The 27430-nt window shown below is 39.1% G+C and overlaps 2 protein-coding genes across 4 annotated transcripts in view; one reads left to right on the plus strand and one right to left on the minus strand.

The window, feature by feature from the left end:
• MBD5 (methyl-CpG binding domain protein 5) overlaps positions 1-1994 on the minus strand; it is a 484478-nt gene extending 482484 nt beyond the window's left edge. Inside the window, exons 1-2 of one of the 2 annotated variants that reach the window (NM_001191268.2) lie at positions 1869-1994; positions 1252-1288 (exon numbers count right to left, since the gene is read on the minus strand). The gene's annotated coding sequence lies outside the window, so the exon portion shown is untranslated. The other variant, NM_001430309.1, reaches the window with a different exon arrangement.
• Positions 1995-2172: 178 nt separating this feature from the next.
• Positions 2173-27430, plus strand: part of ORC4 (origin recognition complex subunit 4) — a 96914-nt gene continuing 71656 nt past the window's right edge. The window contains exon 1 of one of the 2 annotated variants that reach the window (XM_005202444.5): positions 2173-2281. The gene's annotated coding sequence lies outside the window, so the exon portion shown is untranslated. The remainder of the gene's footprint in view (positions 2282-27430) is intronic. The other variant, NM_001046301.2, reaches the window with a different exon arrangement.

Consider the following 27430-nt stretch of genomic DNA (forward strand, 5'->3'; position numbering starts at 1 on the left):
TGAAATCAAATACAGTACTGAATTTGAAAACCATTCACTGAGAACATACCATGTAAAAATGAAAAATAGTTATTTTTATCAAGACTGTTCCTCTATAAACCTAAATCTGATTTATCTTTCAATTTATATCTCACTACAATGCATGTACTAACTATACCATCATGATTTCCTTGACTCATGAAAACATTTTAGGAATTTGTATCCTTTCACATATAGTGAGCAATTTGGTTCAGTACCCCCCAGAGATGAAAAACTCATCTCAATTTACAACAGTAAATAAATAATTCAGTTAAAACTGCAAGTGGTACCAATCCAGCAAACTATTGATGGAGAGGTTTGGCCTTCCATAAAGTCAGAACAACATAAAAGTTTTCAATGGGGATTACTTGTTCAGACAAGTTACAAAGATTATAAAAATACTCAGATTAATTATGAAATAGATAATATTCTCATCTTATGTAAAATAAATATCACGAACGTATATAGGGAGAAACAATACCAGTGATATTTAACTTAAAGCATTTTAAGCTTTTAACTTTAATATGCTGATATATGAAACAAACATTAAACAAAAAAAGCAGTAATACAAGTCAAAACCTAACCAAAGGCCTCTATCAACCCAAATTTTGAAATTTTCTATGCAAGTCAGACAAAACAAAAAAAAAAAAAAAAAGGAAAATTAAACCCAGAAAGCAAAACCCAATCAAGTCTGTTCCAACACTGAAGTCAATATCCAAATCACATACAGAACCAAAAAGGGGAAAACACTCAGGTCTACAAATGGATAAGCAGTTCCGATACAATCCAGATCCCGACATTTTCCCACTCAGAAACAAATGCAGTGGAGCTTTTCCTAGGGAAAAAGGAAAAAAGCTCCCCAAATGATTTTTTTAAAGTGACATCTAGAAAGTGTGCCTCTTTCTGTCTCTTTCCCTGGCGCCTCATTGGAGGAAGGAGGGGGTTGTTTTTGTATTCTCCCCCACTGGAGCAAGACACAATCAGATGTTAGCTGGAGGAGAGAAACCACTTTTGACAACAGCAAATAAAAATAAAAAGTGCCCTTCCTCCTCTGACAGGATGGGCACCCACCTCACACACCCCTCCCCACTCCAACCCCTCCTTCACCACCCCCCCAGCACCACCCCCTCCTCACCCCGGAGCTCCACTGCGTATGTGGTTTGGTGCTACTGTTGCCCCGGAGTTAAAGTCAGAGCCAGAGGAAGGCAATGAAGCCCCCACAGACACACTTACCTTTTCTGCCCCCCACTTTTGAGTGCCTTCCCTGGAGCTGTGGAGGATGACACAAAGGGTAATAAAGGGGGGGGGGGGAGTGGAGGAGGAGGAGGAGGCGAAGGAGGAGGAGAGCTGGGGAAGTGGCTGCTCCTGGGTGTAGTGAGATGTCTCCAGCCAGGGCCAAGCAGCAGCAGCAGTAGCAGCAGCAGCAGCAACAGCAGAGAAGGGTCTGTGTTGCTAAGAGGCTTTTGGTCTCTTTCTCTCCTCTCACGGCCAAAGAGGAGGAGGATGGAGGGGGCTCGGGAGAGAGGCTAGTGGAGGGGTGAGGGGGTAGGAGTCGTGGATGGGGGTTTTCGAAGAAGAAGAAACTCCTTCTCCTTCTCTCTCAGGCTCAATCCCCCTCTCAGGTCTCAGGGCTGGAGGGTGGGGGAAGGAACTCAGCCGCCTTCCCCCCACCCCCCTCAATTCAAGGTTGAAGTGGGGTAAAATTAGTGTCCTGTCCCTTTAAAAATAGAAATAAAAGGTGCCCCCCCTCTGCCACTGCCTCTCTCTTCATCATCAGCTGCTGCTGCTGCTGGGGTCTCTCTGCTTGGGGGGGGAGGGGGGTTCGGGTAGAAGAGACGGGAGGCACTCACTGCGCATGTCCCTCTCTGACGGGAGGCTGGTTGGTTGAAGGCAGGAGGAGGGGGAGGGGAGGAAATGAGATGGTTTCCCAGAAGGCTCCGAGGCGATCGCGACCCGGAAGACATTGTAGCAGGGGGTAGAGAGGCGGGGGCGGAGAGTAGGAGGAAGTCGCTACTCTTTAACACCCCCAGTCCCCTCCTCCCTCCTAAGGGAAAGTGGAGGAACGGAAGTGGGCGTGGACGGAGGCTAAAGGAGGTCACGTGTTTGGGCGGGAGAGGGGCGGGGTGGGGAGGCGGTGCCTGCGCGGTGCATGCCGGGAGTCTTGGTGAATTCGTTGGCAGCTGCAGGTGAAGCAGAGCAGAGAACGCTGCGAGAGGAACCTGTGAAGCGATTCCCACCGTCTCCGGAATCTCGCTCTGCCCTGGTAAGAGATAACTTTTCCATGAGAGGTAACATGGAGTGGACTAGCCTCAAAACGAAAGCCTTGGGCGCCTGTGGCGAAAGGCGAATCGAAAAGGAGAGGACGGAACGCTTTGGAGACTGGGAATGCGGGAAGGGGGGCAGGCTTGTCTAGGCCAGACAGGCCAGAATCTAGGCGGGCTCCTTCCGTCTCGTGGCTTCCCCCTGAGCCAGCCGGCGGCGGGTCCTGGACGAGCGTAGGGAGCGTAGATGAGCTCATGAACCTAAATCTGTGGCATGTGGTAACTACACTCGGTGATGGTGAGAAATGTGATGGTCCAGGTGTAAGAGAGAAACGGGATCTCAGAACCCTCAGCAGGTGACTCTGTTAACTGCTTCTCCACCTCAGAGTGGGGCACCTGTCCAGGGAGAGAAACAAGCTGTGTGCATTTTGACAACTTCTGTCATTGGATGTATTGTTTATATTGAGTGTTACTACCATCAGTCCTTGTTTCGTTAACCTCACAGGAATTCTGGAGTGGCTTTGAGGAGGGAGCAAGCTGGCACTTGGTTCTTCAGTAGAATTTCCCTCCGCGTCTTGCGTGGTTTCCGCAACAAAATGCCTGTAGCATTTCTCAGAAGGGGGGTATGGAATTGTGTAATTCTTGATCTCGTGTCTTAATTATCGTTGATAGAGAAGGAGACATCATCAAAGTTTTCCCTTTAGTGTAGATGCGAGATTTTTAAAAGGATGTTTTTAGTTTCTTTGGTTACTAGCCTCAGATTTAGAGCCGTTGGTTTCTCAAATGCTACTGTTTTTGCTGGAAGTAATGTTTCCCTCATGTTAATTCAGAGTGTTTAAAAAAGACAGGTTTTCATTAATAACTGTTTTTAGTAAAATACCACCGTTTCTTTCTCACATTCTGTCCATAAAATCATAACTAAAACCGTTTCAGTCTTTCAGTTATGATTTTTTGTAAATGTGCATTGAAAGACTATCACTTATGTATGTATTTTTTAAAACCAAAACTCTGAAATTCCTCATGTTTATTGTGTTTGTATTACTTAATTCTGTAGTGATTTCTTTTAGGGTATGCTATCAGTTAAAGTTACTGCTTATTCTTCTTGTATGTTTTGACACTGAATTTTGTTTATGCACCACTGACTAGTGCTTTTACCACTTTCTGTATGTGCAGTAATCCTGTCAAATGGAATAAAAACTGGACTCTGGTGCCTTAAAGTTTTGTTTCTATTGAAACCAAATATATGACACTTTAGAACAAAAAAACTATAGCAGAGCCATAAAAGTGCCATAGATAACAAACTTTAAATCTTTTTTTTGTGGCAAAATACTAAATGTGCAAAAGAGTGTACAAATCATAGTTATAAAATAATGATTAATTCTAATGATTAGTAAACAGAATGTGGAAGAATGCACAAGCCACAGATATACTGTATAATGAATAATTGTGAACACAGTATTCTGTATCAAAATGAAGAATTAGAACATTGCTGTCCCCTTCACTTTTATTTCAAGTATTTTTTAACCACCTTTGTCAGCATTCCTAAACAATGTACATTGGTTTTGCCTTTTTTTTTAATATCCTGTATGTAATTGAATTACATGTTATGTATCATTTTTAGTCAGTCCTGTTAGGTCTAGTTCATGTATTTTCATTGCTGATAGTAATGTTTATAAGTAAGTATAGTGTAGTAAGTCATTTTGTGAACGTACACAATTAATTTAACTAGTCTAGTATTACGGACATTTGGATTGTGGCTAGTTTTTAGTGCTTAGAAATAGTACAACTCTGTGTAATCTTACACATGCATTTTATATACATAGCATGCATTTCTGCAGAATGTAGACTATGCCAAACTTTTTAAAGTGAATATATCAATTTATACTCCCACCAACAATGTATGATAGATCCTTTTTTCTACAGTTTTGAAAACAGTTGGTAGTTTTTGTTTTTGCCAATCTGATGAAAGTAGCTTTATGTTATTATTTTAATTTGCAGTTCCTGATTGTTAATGGGGTTGAGCAGTTTTTCTAAAATTTATTGGCTATTTGAGAGTTTAACGTTGTGAGGCCTTACGTTCCTGGAATTATCTTTACTTGTACTCTGTTAGTTTGACTGGGTGTAGAATTCTAAATTGGTAATGTTTCTCTTCAGATTTGAGGAGAAATTCTTAGTGTTTGATAAAAATTTGACTCCTTTCTTGTTTTTAATGTTGTATTTCACTTTCTTCTCCCTTATGGAAGCTTCTGAAGCCTTTTTGTTTGAAGCTTATAGATTCTTCTCTTTGTTTTATACAATGTTCTGAAACATCACAGTAATGTGAGATAATTTATGAGTCCATAGAAATTTATATGCATTTCATGAGTTCTTTCAGCCTAGCAACCTGTATCCCTCAGCTCTAAAGTTTCTGATTCATTTTCTGTAATTTCCTTACCTCAGTGTTTCTTGTACCGGCAATTAGACATTATACTGCTGGACCTATTTCTTTGCTCCCATTTTTCATATTTTTCCAGTTTTTTGCTTTACACTTTCTGGGAAATGTACTTGATTTTTCAAACCTTGGGACTTTCATTTCTCCTATTGTTTTTTTGATTTTCAGTACGATTTTTTGATCTTTGTATTTTTTTCCCCCCACGGGATTTCTAGTATTTTTTCCTCTTTATGGATTTAAAGTTTTGTTTTGATGTTTATTTCTCTCTGCGCACTCTGTGTTTTCTAAGTTATTATTTGTGTTGGTGTATTTTAGTCTCACTTTAGAGGCTTTCCTTGGCTCTGTTGTGATCCTTGATTGTGTTCAAATTTTTGTAAGGAATGTTGGAAATCTATTTCATGCCTCTCTTAACTTAGCTAAGGTTTGCTAGCTGTTGATGGTTCTCACTGTGGAAAGATTTGGCTGGGATAAATTTGGGAGGGAAACCCAAATATCAATTTCCTTAAAATTTCTTTAGGTATTTGGAAGTTTTTTTCTCTTGGGCTAGTAAGAATCCAACAAGAAGGATTGTTTAATTTTCTGCCTCAGAGTCAGTGTTTCTTAGCTGTTTCAATATGATCCCCCCAAGACATTTGTCAGTGTCTCAGAGACACATTTGGTTATCAGAAATGGGTTGCTACTGAAAATCACTTGATAGATGCTGCAGATGCTATAGAACATCCTACAATGCATAGGGCAGCCACTCACAACAGAGAAATTACCCAGTTTTAAAGGTCAGTATTGCCTCTTGCTCCTGGTATAAGGTATCAAGGTATAAGCCTGATTTCCAATGCTCTGAGAACCAGGTGAAAACAGCTCAGGAATCTCAACATCTCAACATTCTTTTTTTTTTTTTTTTTTTTTAATTCTTTGATACTCTCACCCTCTACTGTGCCTGCTGTCTCTTAGTGTAGAATCCTTCTGTATTATCCTCTCTGGAACCACTTGTCTTCTGATGGAGTGGAGTAAGGGGTTCTGCTTAATTTTGACCATTTTAGCACTGCAGGCCTTTTGGAGATGGTTTTGTCAATGAATTTTAACCCAAACTAAAATACTGGCTATATTATGTGTTTATCTTATTTGAACAGAATTGGTTGATGAGTCTAGATAGCTTTGTACATTGTAATAATGCTTTAATGGGAAAATAAGATACGAGTTGAACATTATGAAGGAGGTGGATGAAACTTGGTATAGGTAGTTGGCTTCCCTGGTAAAGAATGTAAAGATGGTAAAGAATCTGCCTACAGTACAGGAGACCCAGGTTCAATCCCTAGATCGGGAAGATCCCCTGAAGAAGTGAATGGCTACCTGGAGGACTGCAGTCCATGGGATTGCAGAGTCAGACACGAGTAAGCAGCTAACACTTTCACTCTCACATTCCCCATTCTTTTACTTCAATTTGTTTCCCCTTTTCACTCCTAGTGTGGCTTAAATAGTTATCTTCACACAAGCATGTGTTGAGATTGCTAGTTTTTTCTAATATTTTCCCCTTAATCTCACATAGTTCTCTTTCTCCCTCTTCACCTGCAATAAAGTCTTTGTCTTTTGTATTTTATACTGCTTCTTTGATTCATAATGAAATTGAGATTACTGTGACGTTTTGTCTAATAAAGTATGAAGGTTGAAGTCAGATTTGGCAAGATTAAAATTCTAAGTGTGTTAGTTTTCTTTGGACACACTCATACACATTTTCAGTTTTCCTTAATCTTTCCACAGTGTATAAAAATAAACACTTTTTATATGGATGACCCAGAAATGTCAACTTATACTGCTCTCTTAAAATAATCACTTCTCCTAATAGTTCCATATATATATCTACATCAACTTACTTTATAATGAGTAAATATCTAAAATATTTTCTCTAAAACCTGTTGGTTTGTATTATGTCCAGGTGTGTTATAGCACCACTTTGATGCAATGTCTGAAGGCATAATGTATTTAAAAAATTATGTTGAGATAATTTTATGTGACATACTTTTTAAAAGTTAAAATTTTGTTGTTACAGTTACTACTGATTACTTTGTATTCTCAAATCATAAGATACATTACTTAAGTAAGCAACATGATTATTTTTTAAGTTCCCCAGAATTAATGTACATTCAGTGTAAAAGTAAAAAATGAAATTCACCTATAATCTCTACACTCATTAAATAATTCTGTTAAGATGTTGATATATGTTATTTCAGTATTTTTTTACCTGTTTCTGTACATTTATTAACAAAACTGGATTATAGAGTTTTGTTGTATACTTTTAAAAGAAATAACATTTAGCTAGCATTTTTCCATTGTATTACATACTTGTATAAAATAATATGATACTTATTTGCTTTATATTACAGAAATCTGCCAGCTGTGTTCCTGTATAATGCCTTGATCAGTGTTACTTCTCTTTAAAATAAAGTATTAAAAAATTTCGCTTTTCCTATATAAATGCTTTTCCAGCATCTGATTTTTAAAAACAACAACAAACAGATGAATTAATCTTAAAGTAGCTTTAAAGTAGCTAGCATTTCCCTTGAATTAGCGTTCATTGTTTTGCAGATATTCCTGTAGGGTAACAATCTGCTAAAGCAGATTTTGCCTGTACATTTTTTTTTTCTTCATTTTATAGATTATCTGTCTTACTGGCTTAGACTGCCTTTGTGCTTACATTTCATTTTCACAAATCTTTTGTAAGATTTTATTCCCACCTGGTGTTTTCACAAATTTTGACTTTGAGTGTGCCCTTTTTTCTTTCTTTGAAATTTTTTAACAAAAAGGGGTTTTTGATTTGTTTTCCAGAAAAACTGAGTATAGACTACAGTAAATTGCTGTATAGCCACACTCAACCAGCTCATCTTACTATAACCTAGTTTCCTTTATTATTAATATCTTACTTTAGTGTGGTACATTTGTTGCAATTGATGAACCAGTATTAATACATTATTATTAATCAAAGTTTATAGCTTACATTAAGGTTCCCTCTTTGAATTTAACATTATGGTTTCTGACAAATGTGTAATGACAAATATCTGCCCTGATGGTATACAGAATAGTTTAACGTCTCTAAAAGTCCCTTGTGTTCTGTTCTCCCATTCATGCCTTGAACTCTTGGCAACTAATGATTTTTTCATGATCTCCCTAGTTTTGCTTTTTCCAAATTGTCATATAGTTGGAATCATACAGTGTCTACCCTTTTCAGGTTGGCTTTTTCCCTTAGCAATATGCCTCCCAAGTCTTTTCCATTTCTTTTCATGACTTGATAGCTCAGTTCATTTTAGCACTGAATATTTCATCTGATGGATGTATCACAGTTTTGTTTATCCATATACCCACTGAAGGACATCTTGGCCTTCCAGATTTTGGCATTTATGACAGAAGTGGTCATAAACATTCAGATGCAGGTCTTTGTGTGGACAAAAGTCTTCAATTCACCTGGGTAAAATACCAACGTTCCTGATTGTTAGATTATGTGATGAGTACATTTAGTTTTGTAAGAAGCTGCCAAACTGCCTACCAAAGTGAGTGTACCTACCATTTTGCACTCCAGTCAGCAGTAAATCAGAATTCTAATTACTTCATGTCATCCTAGCATCGGAGAAGGCAATGGCACCCCACTCCAGTACTCTTGCTTGGAAAATCCCATGGATGGAGGAGCCTGGTAGGCTGCAGACCATGGGGTGGCTAAGAGTCAGAAACAACTGAGTGACTTCACTTTCACTTTTCACTTTCACGCATTGGAGAAGGAAATGGCAACCCACTCCAGTGTTCTTGCCTGGAGAATCCCAGGGATGGGGGAGCCTGGTGGGCTGCCATCTCTGGGGTCTCACAGAGTCAGACACGACTGAAGCGACTTAGCAGCAGCAGCAGCAGCATCCTAGCATTTGATCCAAACAATCCATTGTTTTGGATTTAGTCACTTTATTGGCTGTGCTTTCTCTAATTGTGGCATGCAGGTACTACTTTTCATGGTGGTGTGTGGACTTCTCATTGCAGTGGCTTCTATTGTGGATCACAGGCTCTAGGCGTGTGGACTCGAGGGCACCTGAGCTTTAGTAGTTGCAGCACACAGGCTCAGTAGTTGTGGGCCACAAGCCTAGTTGCTCCAAGACATGTGGAATTTTCCCAGACCAGGGATCAAACAGTGTCCTCAACATTAGCAGGCAGATTTTTATCCACTTCACCAACAGGAAGTTCTGGATTTAATCATTCTAACAAGTATAGATTGTTGTTTTGATTCCCAGTGATAAATGATATTTCTAGAAATATACCCAGGAGTTATATCTCTGGATCATATAGTAACTTTATTTTTACTTTTTAAGGACCCTACATACTGTTCTCCATACTAGCTGTGGAACTTACATTCCCACAAACAATGTAAGGGGGTTCCCTTTTCTACACACCATTTCCAACATTTATTGCTTGTAGACTATTGTTGATAGCCTTTCTGACCTATGTGAGGTGATAACTCATTTTCCGTTACTCAGGTGTGTCTAACTCTGCAACCCCATGGACTGCAGCATGCCAGGATTCCGAGTCCTTCACCATCTCCCGAACTCATGTCCATTGAGTTGGTGATGCCATCCATAATCATCTCATGCTCTGTTGTCTTCTTCTCCTGCCTTCAATCTTTCGCAGCATCAGGATCTTTTCCAGTGAGTCAGCTCTTCGCATCAGGTGGCCAAATATTGGAGCTTCAGGATCAGTTCTGGTGAATAATAAGGGTTGATTTTCTTTAGGATTGATTGGTTTGATCTCTTTGCTATTCAAGGGAGTCTCCTCCAGCACCACAGTTCAAGGGCATCAGTTCTTCCGTGTTCCACCTTTTTTATTGTCCAGCTCTCACGTCTGTACATGACTACTGGAAAAACTAAACTTTGATGGTATGGACCTTTGTCAGCAATGTAATGTCTCTGCTTTTTAATATGCTGTCTAGGGTTGTCATTGCCTTTCTTCCAAGGAGCAAGTGTCTTTTAATTTCATGGCTGCAGTCACCATCCTCAGTGATTTTGGAGCCAGAGAAAAAAAAATCTTTCACTGTTTCCATTGTTTCTCCATTTATTTGCCATAAAATGATGGGACCTGATGCCATGATCTTCATTTTTTGAATGTTGAGTTTTAAGCCAGCTTTTTCACTCTCCTCTTTCACCTTCATCAAGAGGCTCTTTAATTCCTCTTCACTTTCTGCCATTAAGATGGTGTCATCTGCATATCTGAGGTTACTGCTGTTTCTCCCCACAGTCTTGATTCCAGCTTGTGCTTCATCCAGCCAGGCATTTCACCTGATGTACTCTGCATAGAAGTTAAATAAGCAGAGTGACAATGTAAAGCTGGGACGTACTTCTTTCTCAGTTTGGAACCAGTCTGTTATTCCATATCTGGTTTTAACTATTGCTATTTGACCTACATGCAGGTTTCTCAGGAGGCAGGTCACGTGGTCTGTTTTTCCCATCTCTTGAAAAATTTTCCACAGTTTGTTGTGATCTACACATTCAAAGGCTTTAGCATAGTCAATGAAGCAGAAGTAGATGTTTTTCTAGAATTCTGTAGCTTTTTCTATGATCCAACGAATGTTGACATTTTGATCTCTAGTTCTTCTACCTTTTCGAAATCCAGCTTGTACATCTGGAAGTTCTCATTCACATAGTATTAAAACCTAGCTTGAAGGAGTATTAGCATTAGTTTGCTAGCATGTGAAATTAGTGCACTTGTGCAGTAATTTGAACATTCAGTATTGCCCTTCTTTGGGATTGGAATGAAAACTGACATTTTCCAGTCCTGTGGCCACTGCTGAGTTTTCCAGATTTGCTGGTATAATGAGTGCTTTACCAGCCTCATCTTTTAGGATTTGAAATAGCTCAACCATCACCTCCACTAGCTTTGTTCATAGTTATGCTTCCTAAGGCCCACTTGAACTTCACACTCCAGGATGTCTGGCTCTAGGTGAGTGATCACACCATTGTGGTTATCTGGGTCATTAAGATCTTTTTTGTATAGTTCTTCTGTGTATTCTTGCCACCTCTTCTTAATATCTTCTGCTTCTGTTAGGTCCATACTGTTTCTGTCCTGTATTGTGCCTATCTCTGCATAAAGTGATAGCTCATAAACTGTAGTTTTGAATTTTATTTCTCTAACAGTTGACTGGGTTGAGCATTTTTTTGTGTGCCTGTTGGCGATCTGTGTACCTATTTTGAAGAAACGTCTATTTAGGTCTTTTGCCTATTTTTTGACTGGGATTGTGTGTGTTTGTGTGTTGGTTTTGTGCTATATATTTTGGAAGTTAATCCATTGTCAGTTCCAGCATTTGCAAATACATTTTCCTAGTCTGCTTGTCATTTCAGTTTGTTTATGGTTTCCTTTGATGTGCAGAAGCTTTTAAGTTTAATTAGGTATCTTTTTTTTTTTTTTTTGCTCTTATTTCCATTGCTCTGAAAGTGAAAGTGAAGTCCCTCAGTTGTGTCTGTGTCTCTTCAAGACCCCATGGACTGTAGCCTACCAAGCTCCTCCGTCCGTGGGATTTTCCAGGCAAGAGTGCTGGAGTGGGTTGCCATTTCCTTCTCCAGGGAATCATCCCAATTCAGGGATGGAACCCGGGTCTCCCACATTGTAGGCAGACGCTTTACTGTCTGAACCACCAGGGAAGTCTGTTACTCTAGGAGATCCAAAAAATATTGTTGCTAATTTTATGTCAGAGTGTTCTGCCTATGATTTCCTCTTTAACCCATTTTGAACTTGTTTTGTATATGATTTTAGAGAATGTTCTAATTTAATTCTTCTGCATGTAGCTGTCCAGCTTTCCCAATTCCAGTTGCTGAAGAGACTTTCTCCAGTATATATTCTTGCCTCCTTTGTCATAGATTAATTCAGCATGCTAATTGACCAGAGGTGTGGGCATTTATTTCTGGACTTTCTATCCTGTTCCATTTACCTGTGTGTCTTTCTTTGTGCTACTGCAGTACTGTTTTTACTACCGTATTTTTGTAACATAGTCTGTAGTCAAGGAGCACGATCCTCTAAGTATTCTTTCTCAAGATTGTTTTGACTCTTTAGGGTCTTTTATGTTTCCATGTGATGCTTAAAATTGTTTATTCTAGTTCTGTGAAAAATGCCATTGGCAACTTTATAGGGATTGAATTGAATCTGTAAAATGCCTTGGGTAGTATCGTCATTTTAACAGTATTGATTCTTCCAAGAACATGGTATATCTTTCCATCTTTGTGGGTCATCTTCAGTTTATTTCATCAGAGTCTTATAGTTTTTGTAGTACAAGTCTTTTGCCTCTTTAGTTAGGTTTTTTCCCAGGTATTTTATTGTTTTTGATGTGATGGGAAATGGAATTGTTTCCATTTTATTGGTGTAAAATTGCTTGTAGTAGTAGTCTCTTATCATCTTTTATATTTTTGTTGTGTCAGTTGTAACTTCTCTGTTTTCGTTCCTGACTTTATTAATTTGGGTCTGCTTTTTCTTGATGAGTCTGGCTAAAAGTTTATTTTATCTTCTCAAAGAACCACCTTTTAGTTTGTTTTTTTTTAATTAATTTACTTTTTAAAATTAGAGGATCATTACATTATTGTGATGGTATTTGTCATACGTCAACATGAATCAGCATTAGGTCTATATATGTCCTCACCCTCTTGAAACCCCCTCCTACCTCCTTTTCCATCCCACCCCTCTAGCTTGTCACAGAGCATTGGTTTTGTGATCCCAGCATCATACACTGAACTCCCATTAGCTGTCTGTTTTACATATGTATATGTTTTAATGTTATTCTCTCAAATCATCCCACTCACTCATTCCCCCACTGTGTCCAAGATGTCTTTGTGTCCTTTGATGCCCTGCAAGTAGGATTATCAATGCTATCTTTGTAGATTCCACATATATGCGTTAATACATGATATTGTCTTTCTGACTTACTTCACTTTGTATAATAGGCTCTGTGTTCATTCACCTCATTAGAACTGACTCAAATGCATTTCTTTTCTTAGCTGAATAATATTTCATTTTGTATATGTACCACAACTTCCTTATATATTCTGTTGATGAACATCTAAGTTACTTCCATGTCCTGGGTATTGTAAATAGTGCTGCAATGAACATTAGGGTACATGTAGTTAAATGTACATGTAGTTCAGTGTTCCCAAATATGTCAGTTACTAGTGTCTTATGTCCCCAGGGTGAGCTGCAGCCTCTTGCTGTCTCTGGAGGAGACTCTGAGATCTAACCCTGTAGTAGGTCTAACCCTGGCCCTTGTCAAGTTACTGTTTTTGTGCTGGATCCCAATACGCATGGTTTTTTGTATTCACCTTTCAAGAGTTTCTCCCAGCCCTGTGGGGCTTGTGCAATTAAACCTGCTTCCCTTCAAAGTCAAATGCTCTCCAGGCTCATCTTCCTGGTGCTGGACCCCTGGGCTTGGGAGCCGACATGGAACTCAACTCTCATGCCTGTGGTAGAACCTGTGCAATATAATTATTCTCCATTTTGTGGGTCACCTGCCTGGGGGAAATGTGATTTGATTATATCACAAGTCTGCCTTTTCTACCCATCTTGTGGCTCCTTCTTTATGTCTTTAGTTGTAGAAGATCTTTTTTGGCAGGTTCCAGTCTTTTTCATGGAGAAGGCAATGGCACCCCACTCCAGTACTCTTGCCTGGAAAATCCCATGGACGGAGGAGCCTAGTAGGCTGCAGTCTATGGGGTCGCTAAGAGTTGGACACGACTGAGTGACTTCACTTTCACTTTTCACTTTCATGCATTGGAGGAGGAAATGGCAACCCACTCCAGTATTCTTGCCTGGAGAATCCCATGGACAGAGGAGCCTGGTGGACTGCCGTCTATGGGGTCGCACAGAGTCGAACACGACTGAAGTGACTTAGCAGCAGCAGCAGAAGCAGTATTTTTCATATATGATTGTTCCTGCAGTTAGTGTGATTTTGGTGTTCTCATGAGAGGAGGTAAGCTCAGGATCTTTGTACTCTGCCATCTTGGCCACTCTCTCCTCCAAGTTCTTTGACGTTCAAGATGGCATTTGGAAATGGCACTGCTTTTAAGGCCTGTGGTGAACACAATGCCATCAGGGCTTTCACTGCAGAGCTTGTATAGCAGACTGGTCTTGCCATAGCCTATGAAGCCTGTGTAGACCAGGTCATCCTCTGGGTATGCAGGCACTAGTCCCTTGCAGCAGAATGCTCTAAAACAGAAAATTATCTACGTATGAAATGCCTCAGTTATCTGGAGATCAGACATTTGGCAGTCTAAGGTATCTGGAATGGCTTCGAACTCAGACACACAAAAAGCATTGTCATATACAGGTTTTGACTTTCTTTTTTGACCTTTAATCTCTGTATTGTCATTTTTTTTTAGCTATCTTTTTATTATTCATTTCTAGTTTATTTCCATCATGGTATTAGAACATACTTTAACATGATTTCTATTCTTGTAAGTTTTAGGTGTGTTTATGGCCCAGATTTGGAGAAGGGAATGGCAGCCCACTCCAGTATTCTTGCCTGGAGAATCCCATGGACAGAGCAGCCTGGTGGGCTACAGTCCATGGGGTCGCACAGAGTCGGACATGACTGAGTGACCAGCACACGTGGCCCAGAATATAGTCTGTCTTGGTGAATGTGATGTGTGAACTTCAGAAGAATATGTATTGTCTTATTGGGGAGTTAATTACTTTATCAGTAGTAATGTCTCTATTCCCGGTGCTGCTTCTTGCTTAATCTAAATTTAATATAGTTACTTAAACTCTTTTTGGATTATTGTATGTCTTCTTCCATTTCTGTACTTTGTGTCATTATTAAAGTTGGTTTCTTATAGAGAACATAAGGTTGTTGCTTTTTTCTACCTACTATCATAATTGGTCTATTTATTTAGACCACTGACATATAAAGTCATTACTGATATAATAAATCCCTTCTCTGGTTTTAACCAGGCATTTTGCATTCAGGTTCTTTTCCTCTTTGAAGCTATAAATTATACTTTTTAAAAACTTCTTTCAGTGGTTGCTGTAGTATTTGAAGTATAGATTTATAAGCAATCCAGGTCCACTTTCAAATAAAACTATACCTATACTGTTAAACTGGAGAAGGCAATGGCACCCCACTCCAGTACTCTTGCCTGGAAAATCCCATGGACGGAGGAGCCTGGTAGGCTGCAGTCCGTGGGGTCGCTAAGAGTCGGGCACGACTAAGCGACTTCACTTTGACTTTTCACTTTCGTGCATTGGAGAAGGAAATGGCAACCTACTCCAGTGTTCTTGCCTGGAGAATCCCAGGGACAGGGGAGCCTGGTGGGCTGCGGTCTATGGGGTCGCACAGAGTTGGACACGACTGAAGCGACTTAGTAGCAGCATACTGTTTAACAGATAGTATAAGTGTCATTTAACAGAATGTTTCCAATTCATCACTTGTGTCCTTTATAACATTCTTTCTCTCATCATTACTACATTTTTAAGCATGTCAATTGTATCCTTTTTTCCTGTGCCACTGTTTTCATTTCTGTTTTTTCTTTTTGATTCATTCTTTGGTTCCATTGCCTATTAGTAGTTACCAGTTGTCTGTTTTTCTGTTAGATCCCTTAGCATATTAGTCATATTTGTTTTAAATTCCTAGTCTGTTAATTCCAAATTCTGTGCCATGTCTGAATATCATTCTGTCTCTTCAGTCTCTTCAATCTATATATGTTTTTTTTTCTCCTTTTACTATGCCTCGTAATTTTCTGTTAAAAGCAATACTTGATGTACTAGGTTTAAGAAAATGAGGTAAATAGGTCATTAGTGTGATCATTTTTTTCTTTATCTCAAAGGTAGGCTGTGTTCATTGTTTACCTGTAGATGTCAGAAGCTAAAATTTCTTGTGTCCTTTTATTTCCGCTCTTTTCTTTGAATTTCTTTAGCAGTTTCTTAAATAAGGTCCGAGAGTTCTTTCAATTGTAATCCCCTGTTAATGTACCCACTCCCAATTGATGTACTCTGTGACAGGAAGGGAAACATTTCATATTTCTGTAATTTGGTCTCACTTTTTTTGTGTGTTTGTGATAGTCTGTGTGCCTAGGATGTGACCTTCACATGTGCCTCTCAGCTCCCTTCTCCACCCTCCAACATAACACACATTAATCTCTTTAGATAAGTCAGGAAGACTAAAAGGGGCTGCTGCTGCTGCTAAGTCGCTTCAGTCATGTCCGACTCTGTGTGCCCCATAGACAGCAGTCCACCAGGCTCCCCCATCCCTGGGATTCTCCAGGCAAGAACACTGGAGTGGGTTGCTATTTCCTTCTCCAATGCATGAAAGGGAAAAGGGAAAGTGAAGTCGCTCAGTCGTGTCCAACTCTTAGCGACCCCGTGGACTGCAGCCTATCAGGCTCCTCCATCCATGGGATTTTCCAGGGAAGAGTACTGGAGTGGGTTGCCATTGCCTTCTCTAGAGTTCTATATTTTTTCCCCTCAGGTCATTAAGGCTCTGGTAAATAGTTTTGTTTTGGGGCAAGCCCTGTTAAAGAGGACAGAATGCTCTTGGATGTATTTCAGTATCGGTACTTTTCCCTTACACCTGGTGAAGCAGGAGGAGATTTTTCTCTGGTCTTCTCTGAGAACCTAGCAAGGTTCTTGGAGATAAAATTCAGGAGAGTTTCGAGACCTCCCTAAGACTGGGTCCTCTTGGAGTTTTTAACTTAAACTACATTGAGTCTCCAGCAGTTTGTCAATTACATTTTAGGTTTTCATACCTTGGATCTGGCTTCAGTGTAATTTATGTTTCCCACCTTCTGCTCCAGTAAGCCTTCATTCTCTATATTTGCACATGTGTCTCTAATTTTGAAGGAGACTGTCTTATGACCTTATTCTCCTATGGATCAACAGCGAGTTGTTTTTTTTTAGTTTGTTCAGCTTTTTTCTTGTAAGGACAAGAGTGTCAACCTCCAAGCCCCTTCCATCCAGACAGAAAGGCTTGATCCTTTTTAAACAAAAAATTGCATGTTGTTGTTGCTGTTTCTTAAACCAAATCATCAGAACTATAGTTGAAGAGCAGTTGTGTCTCATTGTGTTTCTATTGTGAAAAAAAAAAAAAAAAGCTAATTTTCTACTATTGGATATTTTACTGTTCATAGCCAGAGCTATATTAAACATCATTTTAGCTAAGTATTTGTGATGTTCAAGCTGGTTTTAGAAAAGGCAGAGGAACCAGAGATCAAATTGCCAACATTTGCTGGATCATGGAAAAAGCAAGAGAGGTCCAGAAAAACATCTATTTCTGCTTTATTGACTATGCCAAAGCCTTAGACTTTGTGGATCACAATAAACTGTGGAAAATTCTGAAAGAGGTGGGAATACCAGACCACCTGATCTGCCTCTTGAGAAACCTATATGCAGGTCAGGAAGCAACAGTTAGAACTGGACATGGAACAACAGACTGGTTCCAAATAGGAAAAGGAGTACATCAAGGCTGTATATTGTCACCCTGCTTATTTAACTTCTATGCAGAGTACATCATGACAAACGCTGGGCTGGAGAAGCACAAGCTGGAATCAAGATTGCCAAGAGAAATCTCAATAACCTCAGATATGCAGATGATACCACCCTTATGGCAGAAAGTGAAGAGGAACTAAAAAGCCTCTTGATGAAAGTGAAAGAGGAGAGTGAAAAAGTTGGCTTAAAGCTCAACATTCAGAAGACAAAGATCATGGCATCTGGTCCCATCACTTCATAGGAAATAGATGGGGAAACAGTGGAAACAGTGTCAGACTTTATTTTTTGGGGCTCCAAAATCACTGCAGATGGTGACTGCAGCCATGAAATTAAAAGATGCTTACTCCTTGGAAGGAAAGTTATGACCAACCTAGATCACATATTGAAAAGCAGAGACATTACTTTGCCAATAAAGGTCCATCTAGTCAAGACTATGGTTTTTCCAGTGGTCATGTATGGATGTGAAAGCTGGACTGTGAAGAAAACTGAGTGCCGAAGAATTGATACTTTTGAACTGTGGTGTTGGAGAAGACTCTTGAGAGTCTCTTGGACTGCAAGGAGATCCAGTCCATTCTAAAGGAGATCAGTCCTGGGTGTTCTTTGGAAGGACTGATGCTAAAGCTGAGACTCCAATACTTTAGCCACCTAATGCAAAGAGTTCAGTCATTGGAAAAGACCCTGATGCTGGGAGGGATTGGGGGCAGGAGGAGAAGGGGACGACAGAGGATGAGATGGCTGGATGGCATCACCGACTCGATGGACAAGAATTTGGGTGAACTCCGGGAGTTGGTGATGGACAGGGAGGCCTGGTGTGCTGCAATTCATGGGGTCACAAAGAATCGGACACAACTGACTGAACTGAACTGAACAGTGCATATCTGTAATTATTTCTTTTGAGTAGATTCTTAAAGTGGAATTGCTGAATGGAAAACAGTAAAATTGTGACTTCTAGTAATGTGTGTTTGTAACATTATTGTGTGTTAGTTCCATTAACCGCAATTTCACCAACCCTAAGTATTTGGCTCAACTGAAACAAAACACTTTTGTGTCCCCAAAATGATATCTCATTTAATCTTTTTTATTTAGTTTTAATAAAGAGCTGCATTTTAAAGATGTTTTATCTCCCTAATTTATTTTGTACTAATATTAGAATAATACTAAATAATTTTAATAAGTAGAATGTTAAACAATGAAACTTTACAGTTTACTACTTTAATATTGTTGTAATATATTCCATTCGTTAATCACTGAAGCAAGAGCTACTTACAGATGCTTAATTATACAATAAACTCTGATTAACAAATTTGTACATTTCTATCAATAAACATACATAATTTAACAAAGTAAATAAACGTTTTGTTCCAATGGTTAAATTGATAGTGTGGTTACTTAAATTGAGTCTTTTCAGTTTAAAGAAATCTTACAGTCTAACTTTTATTGGAAAGAGTGGTAATATTTAAACTCATATATAGGAACCACTTAAACTTGGGTTAGTGAGTTTTTGTTGTTGCTTGTTTTCTATAGAATGCTATTAAATATTGGTAGTGATAGTAGTGAATATATTGGGCTTCCGTGGTGGCACAATGGGAAAGAATCTGCCTGCCAATGCAGGAAATGCAAGTTTGAACCCTGGGTTGGGAACATCCCCTGGAGAAGGAAATGACAACCCACTCCAGTATTTTTGCCTGGGAAATCCTGTGAACAGAGAGTCCTGATGGGCTACAGTCCATGAGATCACAAAACAGTTGGACACAACTTTGCAAATAAACAACAACAATGAAGATATTGTTCATGATTTTATTTGCAAAATTGTTCATAATGGATTTTTGGTACCTATCCTATGTCAGATTAAAGAACCAGGTTTCTAGCATTCTCAAAGATGCTCTTGTTTACATCAGATCAGATCAGATCAGTCGCTCAGTCGTGTCCAACTCTTTGCGACCTCATGAATCGCAGCACGCCAGGCCTCCCTGTCCATCACCAACTCCCGGAGTTCACTTAGACTCACGTCCATTGAATCAGTGATGCCATCCAGCCATCTCATCCTCTGTTGTCCCCTTCTAATAAATATTTGGGTCAGCGTCTTTGTTTCTCTCTATGGTTTTTGTGTGAGCTTTACCTTTGTAAGTTTCTTATGCTTTGTCTGGTTTTGACTCTCCCTCCTTGGGCTTGATTAATTTGCCCAAGTGGCTCATTAAATTCAGAAAAATGTTTTGCTTACAAAATAACCAGTTTTTCATGAAAGGATGTAGTTGAGGAACAAATATTTGGAAAAGGTACATATAGCAGGGTATGAGAAAGTGGAAGTGGAACTCTGACACCATCTCAGAGTGGCTGCTACACTCCCCAAGTCTTCACATATTCACCAACCCAGAAGTTCTCTAAAACCAGTATGTTTTGGGGTTTTCATGGAGGAGGCTTCATTACATAGGCATGATGAACCATTAACTCCATTTCTCACGATGAATCATTAACTCCTTTCTCCCTACTCAAGAGGGAGGCATGGCCAAAAATCCCAAGCTTCTAATCCTGAATTGGTCTTCCTGCTGACTAGCCCTCATGCAGGACACATGCAGGAGCCCACTGAGTCATCTCATTAGAACAAAAGATACTCTTATTACCCAGGAAATCACTGGAGTTTTAGGATCACTGTGTTAGTAACTGGTTTCAGTAACCAAATATTAAAGCAAAAAAATGCTCCTGGTGCTCTTATCACTTAGAAAATTGCAAGGGTTTCTGAAGCTCTGTGCCAGAAACCAGGGAAAAAGGCTAAATTTTATCTCACAAATATTGTAAGGTTTTCTCTAAATTTTACCTTGGTCATATCCTCTAGATTTTTTGGCATTTTTGTAGTTTTGTTTTTCTTTTTTTTTGAAGAGGAAGTTTACAGTATTCATGACTGATTCTTGGTATCAGTAACTGGATTATCATTACTTTTATGTTTTTAATAAATTCTGAAGGAGGGTGTATTAGTTATTTGTTGCTATGTATCAAACTAACTCTAAAATAGTTACAGTCAGTAATTGCTTAAAAAAATATTTATTTTCCCACATAGTTTCTGTGGATCAGGAATTCAGGAACAGCTTAGATAGATGGTTGTGGCTCTTGGTTTCTTATGGGTTATAGTTAAGATGTTAGCTGTAGTTGCAGTCATCTGAAGGCTTGAAAGGAGGTGGAAAATCTTCATCCGAACTGGTTAACTCATGTTGTTGGCAAGTTACTACTGACTTCTCAGTTCCTTACCATGTGGACGTCTTTGTCAGGTTGCCTGACTGTCTTCCTTACATGGCAGGTAGCTTCACCCAGAGCAGGTGATCCAGGGAAAGTCAAGCCTTCTATCCTCAGAAGTCACCCTCCATAAATATTAGGTTAGTGCAAAACTAATTGTGGTTTTACATTGTTGAAATTTGCCATTTAACTTCAGATACACAGATGACACCGCCCTAATGGCAGAAAGTGAAGAGGAATTAAAGAGCCTCTGATGAAGGTGAAAGAGGAGAGTGAAAAAGCTGGCTTAAAACTCAGCATTCAAAAAATTAAGATCATGGCATCCAGTCCCATAACCTCATGACAAACAGATGGGGAAACAATGGAAACAGTGACAGAATTTATTTTCTTGGGCTCCAAAATCACTGCAGATGGTGACTGCAGCCATGAAATTAAAAGATGCTTGCTTCTTGGAAGAAAAGCTATGACCAAAGTAGGCAGCATATTATAAAGCCGAGACATCACTTTGCCAACAAAGATCTGTATGGTCAAAGCTGTGGTTTCTCCAATAGTCATGTATGGATGTGAGAGTTGGACTGTGAAGAAAGCTGAGCACTGAAGAATTGATGCTTTTGAACTGTGGTGTTGGAGAAGATACTTGAGAGTCCCTTGAACCGCAAGAAGATCAAACCAGTCAGTCAATCCTAAAGGAAGTCAACTCTGAATATTCATTAGAAGGACTGATTCAGAAGTCAACTCTGAATATTCATTAGAAGGACTGATGCTGAAGCTGAAGCTCTAGTACTTTGGCCATCTTTATGTAAAGAGCCACCTCATCGGAAAAGACCCTGATCCTGAGAAAGATTGAGGACAGGTGGAGAAGGGGGCGACAGGATGAGATGGTTGGATGGCATCATTGACTCAATGGACATGAGTTTGAGCAAACTCAGGGAGATAGTGAAGAACAGGGAAGCCTGGCGTGCTGCAGTCCTTGGGATTGCAAAGAGTCAGACATGACTAAGCAACTGAACAACAACAAATTGGGATACATTCTTAAATGTTGTTATGTTATACGTCATTTTAATGTGCATTTCTTGCTTTATGTTGCTTGCTAATGACTTACTGTGCTGTACTGTGGTTAGTCACTCAGTCATGTTCAACTCTTTGTGACCCCATGGACTGTAGCCAACCAGACTCCTGTGTCCATGGGGATTCTCCAGGCAAGAATACTGGAGTGGGTTGCCATGCCCTTCGCCGGGAATCTTCCCAACCCAGGGATCAATCCCAGGTCTCCTGCCTTGCTGGTGGAGTCTTTACTAATTGAACCCCGGGGAAACCCAAGAATACTGAAGTTTGGTAGCCTGTCCTTTCTCCAGGGGATCTTCCCAACTGAGGACTCGAACCGGGATCTCCTGCATTGCAGGCAGATTCTTTACCAGCTGAGCTTCCAGAGAAGCCTAATGACTTATTACTTGCTGTTTAATGTATTTTAGACTATGGAAATGATGTTAGACAAAAAGCAAATTCGAGTTCAAAATGGGTCCTAAAGCAGTGGAGACAACTTGTAACATCAACAGTGCCTTTGGCCCAGAAACTGCTGACAAACATGCATTGCAGTGGTGGCTCAAGAAGTTTTGCAAAGGAGACAAGAGCCTTGAAGATGAGGAGCAATGGTTGGCCTTTGGAAGTTGACAGTGACCAATTGAGAGGATCATGGAAGGTGAATAAGCTTGATAAGTGGGTCCCTTGAGCTGACCGCAAATCAAAAAAATTAACGTTTTAAAGTGTCATCTTCTCTTACTCTGTGCCTTAACGGTGAACCATTTCTCCATCGGATTGTGATGTGCAATGAAAAGTGGATTTTATACAACAACTTGGAACAACCAGCTCAGTGGTTGGATTGAGAAGAAGCACCAAAGAACTTCCTAAAGCCAAACTTGCACCCAAAAAAAAGGGTCATGATCACTGTTTGGTGTTGTGCTGCCAGTCTGATTCACAACAGCTTCCTGAATCCTGGAAAAGCCATGACATCTGAGAAATATACTCAGCAAGTCAATGAGATGCACCAAAAGCTGCAACACCCATAGCTGGCATTGGTCAACAGAAAGGGCACAATTTTTCTGCAAGACAGTGCCTGACTGTGTATCTCACAGCCAACACTTCAAAAGTTGAATGAATTGGGCTACAGAATTTTGACTCATTCTCCATATTCACCTGACCTCTAGCTTACTACCACTTTTTAAAAAGTCTCCACAACCAGCAGGCTGCAAAAAATGCTTACCAAGAGTTCATGGTATCCTGAAGAATGGGTTTTTATGCTACAGAGTTAAACAAACATTTATTTTTGGCAAAAATGTGTTCGTTATAATGGTTCCTATTTTAATAAATAAAGATGTGTTTGAGCCTAGTTATAATGATTTAAAATTCAGGGTCCAAACTGCAGTTACTTTTGCACTTTTGCACAATCTAATACCACAATAACCTGTTGGTTATACTAGCCAACTTATAGTGAGATAGGAGTTTACTCAAAGCAATTAATACTGGAAGATGGGAACAGTTGGGGCATTTGGAGGCTGGTTAGAGTAAATAAAACCTTGCATTTGAGAGTAAGATCTCTTCCTATAAGAGGGCCAGAAAGTTATCTAGGGTACCATCTCCCCTTCTCAGATCTTAGTACCTATTCCTTGTATCTTCTCATGCAGTTCTCATTTTACCTAGAGAACTGTAAGTGTTGCCTTCAATTGATATAAATGGAGCTTCTGAGTATTCAAAGTTGGATATTGGTATACTTCTTTACCACCATTCACTTTCCTTGTCGTTGTAATCTGTGTCCTGCTGCTCCTTTATTTATATTCGGCAGCATTGCTTGTGGGATTTTAGTTCCCCATCCAGGGATCAAACCTGACCCCCAGCAGTAACAGCACAGAGTCCTAACCACTGGACTGCCAGGGAGTTCCCTGTCCTGCTGCTACTTTAGATCTTACAGTTATTCTGGAGTTCTGCTGAGCAAACTTATTTTTTTTAAGTTTTCTTTTACTAATACTGGGTTGTAAATGCCCTCTATCCTAGTGGATTTTTAGTTCATGTGCTTTATACCCTATAGAAATTCTTTAACATTTTGGTCATCTCAGCTTTTTTGCTTTCCAGATGGCATAGATAATGTCCTTTGTATTATTGTTTCTTCTGTGGCATTTCCAAGGAAGTCAAGGTAAAGTGGTATACTCAGTCAGCTTGCTTAAAGGGGAAGCCTGTGATTCTGAGCCTACACTTTTCATTAAGCTTGACTCATTGTTATGCAGTCTGGTCTACCTTCTAGGGGAGAAAAGACTTTCCCCTGTGTACTGTCTTGTGTTTACTTAGAAAAGCTGTTTTTTAAGTTAACAGGTAGTTTGTACCATAAATCCAGTGTTGGAGATTCCATGTCTGTTTACCTGCTGCCTTTTTAAGGAATAATCTGGGTATCAGGAGCTAGCTCTGTCTTATTGAAGAATTAGGAAATGGATTGGTCAGGATGTATTTAAGTGTTTTTCAACCAGACTACTGAGTTCTCCCTGTAGCCGGTTAATGTGACTGGTCCTTTAGTTTATGGTTGTTGGGCACTTTTTGTTTCAATGAGGATGAATTTTATTGTTTTCCTTACATCTGTAGTTAAGGAATAGTGTTTTCTCAGAAAGAGAATGGTGTATACAGGAGAAAAGTTGTATAAATAATAATACCAGTATAGGAGACAGTATATTTGAACCTAGGCTTCCTTGGGCTCAGTGGGAAAGAACACGCCTGCCGAAGGAGACACAGGTTTGATCCCTGGGTCGGGAAGATCCCCTGGAGAATAAAGTGGCACTCCAGTATTCTTGCCTGGGAAATCCCTTGGATTAAAGGATCCTGGTGGGCTACAGTCCACGGGGTTTCAAAAGAGTCAAGCTGCTAAGTTGCTGCTGCTAAGTTGCTTCAGTCATGTCTGACTCTGTGCGACCCCATAGACAGCAGCCTATCAGGCTCCGCCGTCCCTGGGATTCTCCAGGCAAGAACACTGGAGTGGGTTGCCATTTCCTTCTCCAATGAATGAAAGTGCAAAGTGAAAGTGAGGTTGCTCAGTCCTGTCTGACTCTTCGCGACCCCATGGACTGCAGCCTACCAGGCTCCCCCGTCCACCATGGGATTTTCCAGGCAAGAGTACTGGAGTGGGTTGCCATTGCCTTCTCCGAAAGAGTCAAGAGGACTTAGCAAATAAACAACAACAATATTTGAACCCATTTGCTCATAATTGGTCATTCATTCGTTGTCTTACAGACAGACCTTTAACCTTGGGGTTAGGAAGATTTGCAGTAAAGGACAGATGTATTGAACCCTAGTTCTTAACCTAAATTTGCTTGCAACTGAATCTAGGAGTAAAGTTGTGTCTCACTTTTTCCTTTGAGAAAATGATGGCATTGTATTTAGTGATCTTTTTTTAAAAAGTGAGGCTATAACTTTTATGAAGATAGTTTGAATATTCTGTTGCCTTAAAGTCATTATGATGAATGGTTATTTTGCAATATAAAGAATAACAAGTTTTTTTTGCACATTCCCCTAGTTTAGAATATGAAAAAGATAATGCTTTCCTCTGTATTATATAATGTTGTATAAGAAAAAGTTCTGTCTTTTTAAAACAAAAAAACCAACCAAATTTTTTTAACATTCCCTCCCATAAAAAATTTAAAAAACAACTATTTTAAGATCTTATTACAGTAAAAATGTTTAAACTCAAATTTTTAGCCGTTACAACAAAGTTACTTAAACATGCTCTTGGGATGGGGTGCTCATTGTTGTTGTTCAGTTGCTAAGTCATGTCCAACTCTTTGTGACCCCATGGACTGGACTGCAATACACCAGGCTCCTCTGTCTTCCCGTGTGTCCCAGAGTTTGCTTAAATTCATGTGCATTGAGTCAGCGATGCTGTCTAACAATCTCATCCTTTGCTGCTCCCTTTTGCTTTTGCCTTCAGTCTTTCCCAGCATCACCATTTCCAGTGAGTCAGCTCTTCACATCAGGTGGCCAAATTATTGGAGCTTCAATTAGAAAGCATAATTTCTTTGGCCCTAGTACTCAAATTGTAGGAATTTAGTCTCCTTTTAATTCCTGCATAAGTGAAAGTCTCATTAGAATTATACTGTTCTTTAAGTTTTTAGAGAAAATTCTAAGAATTTGTGTTCACATGAGTAATTTCTAGAAATTCTCGAATGTTTTCTCTCTAAGGCAATGTTATTTTCAGTTTTTCCTTCTAAAATAATTAACATTATTAATTAACATTTGCTAATTAATTCACTGGGGTTGTAGCATATCATATTTACATAAATTCAACTGTGTGAGCATGTCAAAGGAAAAAATACATTAATAGTGGGGAGGATTCTATTCATCATTTTTCTCAAGTGAACATATGCCCTGGAGTGATTGATCTTTCAAAAAACTGCAGTGCTGCTTTATACAAGGTTCAGAGCTTTTCAGATAAAACTAGCCTATGTGTGTTCTCTCTTTACTTACTGGCTTTAGTACCCAGGTCTTTCTTAAATCTTGAGTCCCATGTTTGATACTTTACTCTTTCCAAAAAAAAAAAAAAATTAGCTTTGATTCACAAGTTTTCCCTCCTCCTATTTAGCACATTGCTAGTCAAATTCTATGTGCTCAGAGAATAAAAACTACTGTTGGTGGTTGTGATTGTTGTTTAGTTGCTAAATTGTGTCCGACTTTTGCGACCCCATGGTCTGTAACCCCACCAGGCTCCTCTGTCCATGGGATTTTCCAGGCAGGAATACTGGCATGGGTTGCCATTTCCTTCTCCAGGGGATCTTCCTATCTTAGGGATAGCACTCCAGTCTCAGGCACTGCAGGCAGAGTCACTGAAAGATACAGTTATAATGTAAATCAGTGCCAGTAAAGTGATACAGTACATTCCAAAAGCTGAAAGAGTTTCTAGATTGTTTGCAGACATATTTTTAGATAATGTGTTTTAAAGAAGTCCTCCCAATATTACTTCTTTTTTATTCAGTTTTACACTAGTGCAAAGTTTATACTTCTCATCATTCACAAGGGATGCTCCATGGTTAATAATCACAAAACACTGTAGTAACTCATAAAAGCCTGTTTTTCCCCTGAAGATGTTATGTTATTAAACCTATGATTTTCCCAGTTGTTTACTTATTTTGTGACTGTTGATCTACTGTGTTTCCTGAAACAACTCAGTGGGCTTATTTGATGTCAGGATTGTAAAAGATACTTTACAAACAAATACATTTACTAAAATATGTATGTATAGTATCTGTGCACATATATCTATGCATAGATATACATGTATTTGTGTTAGGGCATGTCTCCCTATATATATGTGGTTCCAGGTACACTGCTATGCAGTATTGAAAACTCAAAAGTTGAGATATAGAATGGCTTTTCTGGAGAATTGCAAACATTTCCATATGGTTGTTTTTGAGTAATTAAACATTATAAAATATTTTTCTTCCTTTTAATATTAGTGAAGAAAGCAGCATGTCATCATATGATTAAATATTATTAAAACTTGGATTCATCTTATTCTCTGGGAACAAATGAGGAGGGAAAAAAGATAAAATCGTCAGCAACTACCAGTTTGTTTACTATGGACAAGAATATCTAGAAATCACAAAAGACTGTTATTTTATGTGGAGTTATGCTTCAGCTCTGGGGAAATCTAGGAAACATCTTAGCAGAAACTGTTTCCCAACTTGACTTACTAAATCTGCATAATTTCATAGATAACATTTTCAGTCTGATCCTTTTAGGAATACTAAAAATGTGTTTGCTTATCTGTTAACATGGAATTTATACCTATTTTATTGCTTATTTCCTCCACCTTCAACATTTCTTTGAACTCTGTTTTAATCTTTACCTTGGTATAAATACTTCAAGTGGAAAGAGATGTGAAAATTAATTCTAGTTGATTGAAAAATAGCTTAAATTTATTCTTATTAATACCTAAGTTTCATCTCAAAGAACATTAACAAAACATGGAAACCACCCACAGATT

This window comes from Bos taurus, chromosome 2, assembly GCF_002263795.3.
Source record: "Bos taurus isolate L1 Dominette 01449 registration number 42190680 breed Hereford chromosome 2, ARS-UCD2.0, whole genome shotgun sequence".
Classification (NCBI taxonomy): domain Eukaryota; kingdom Metazoa; phylum Chordata; class Mammalia; order Artiodactyla; family Bovidae; genus Bos; species Bos taurus.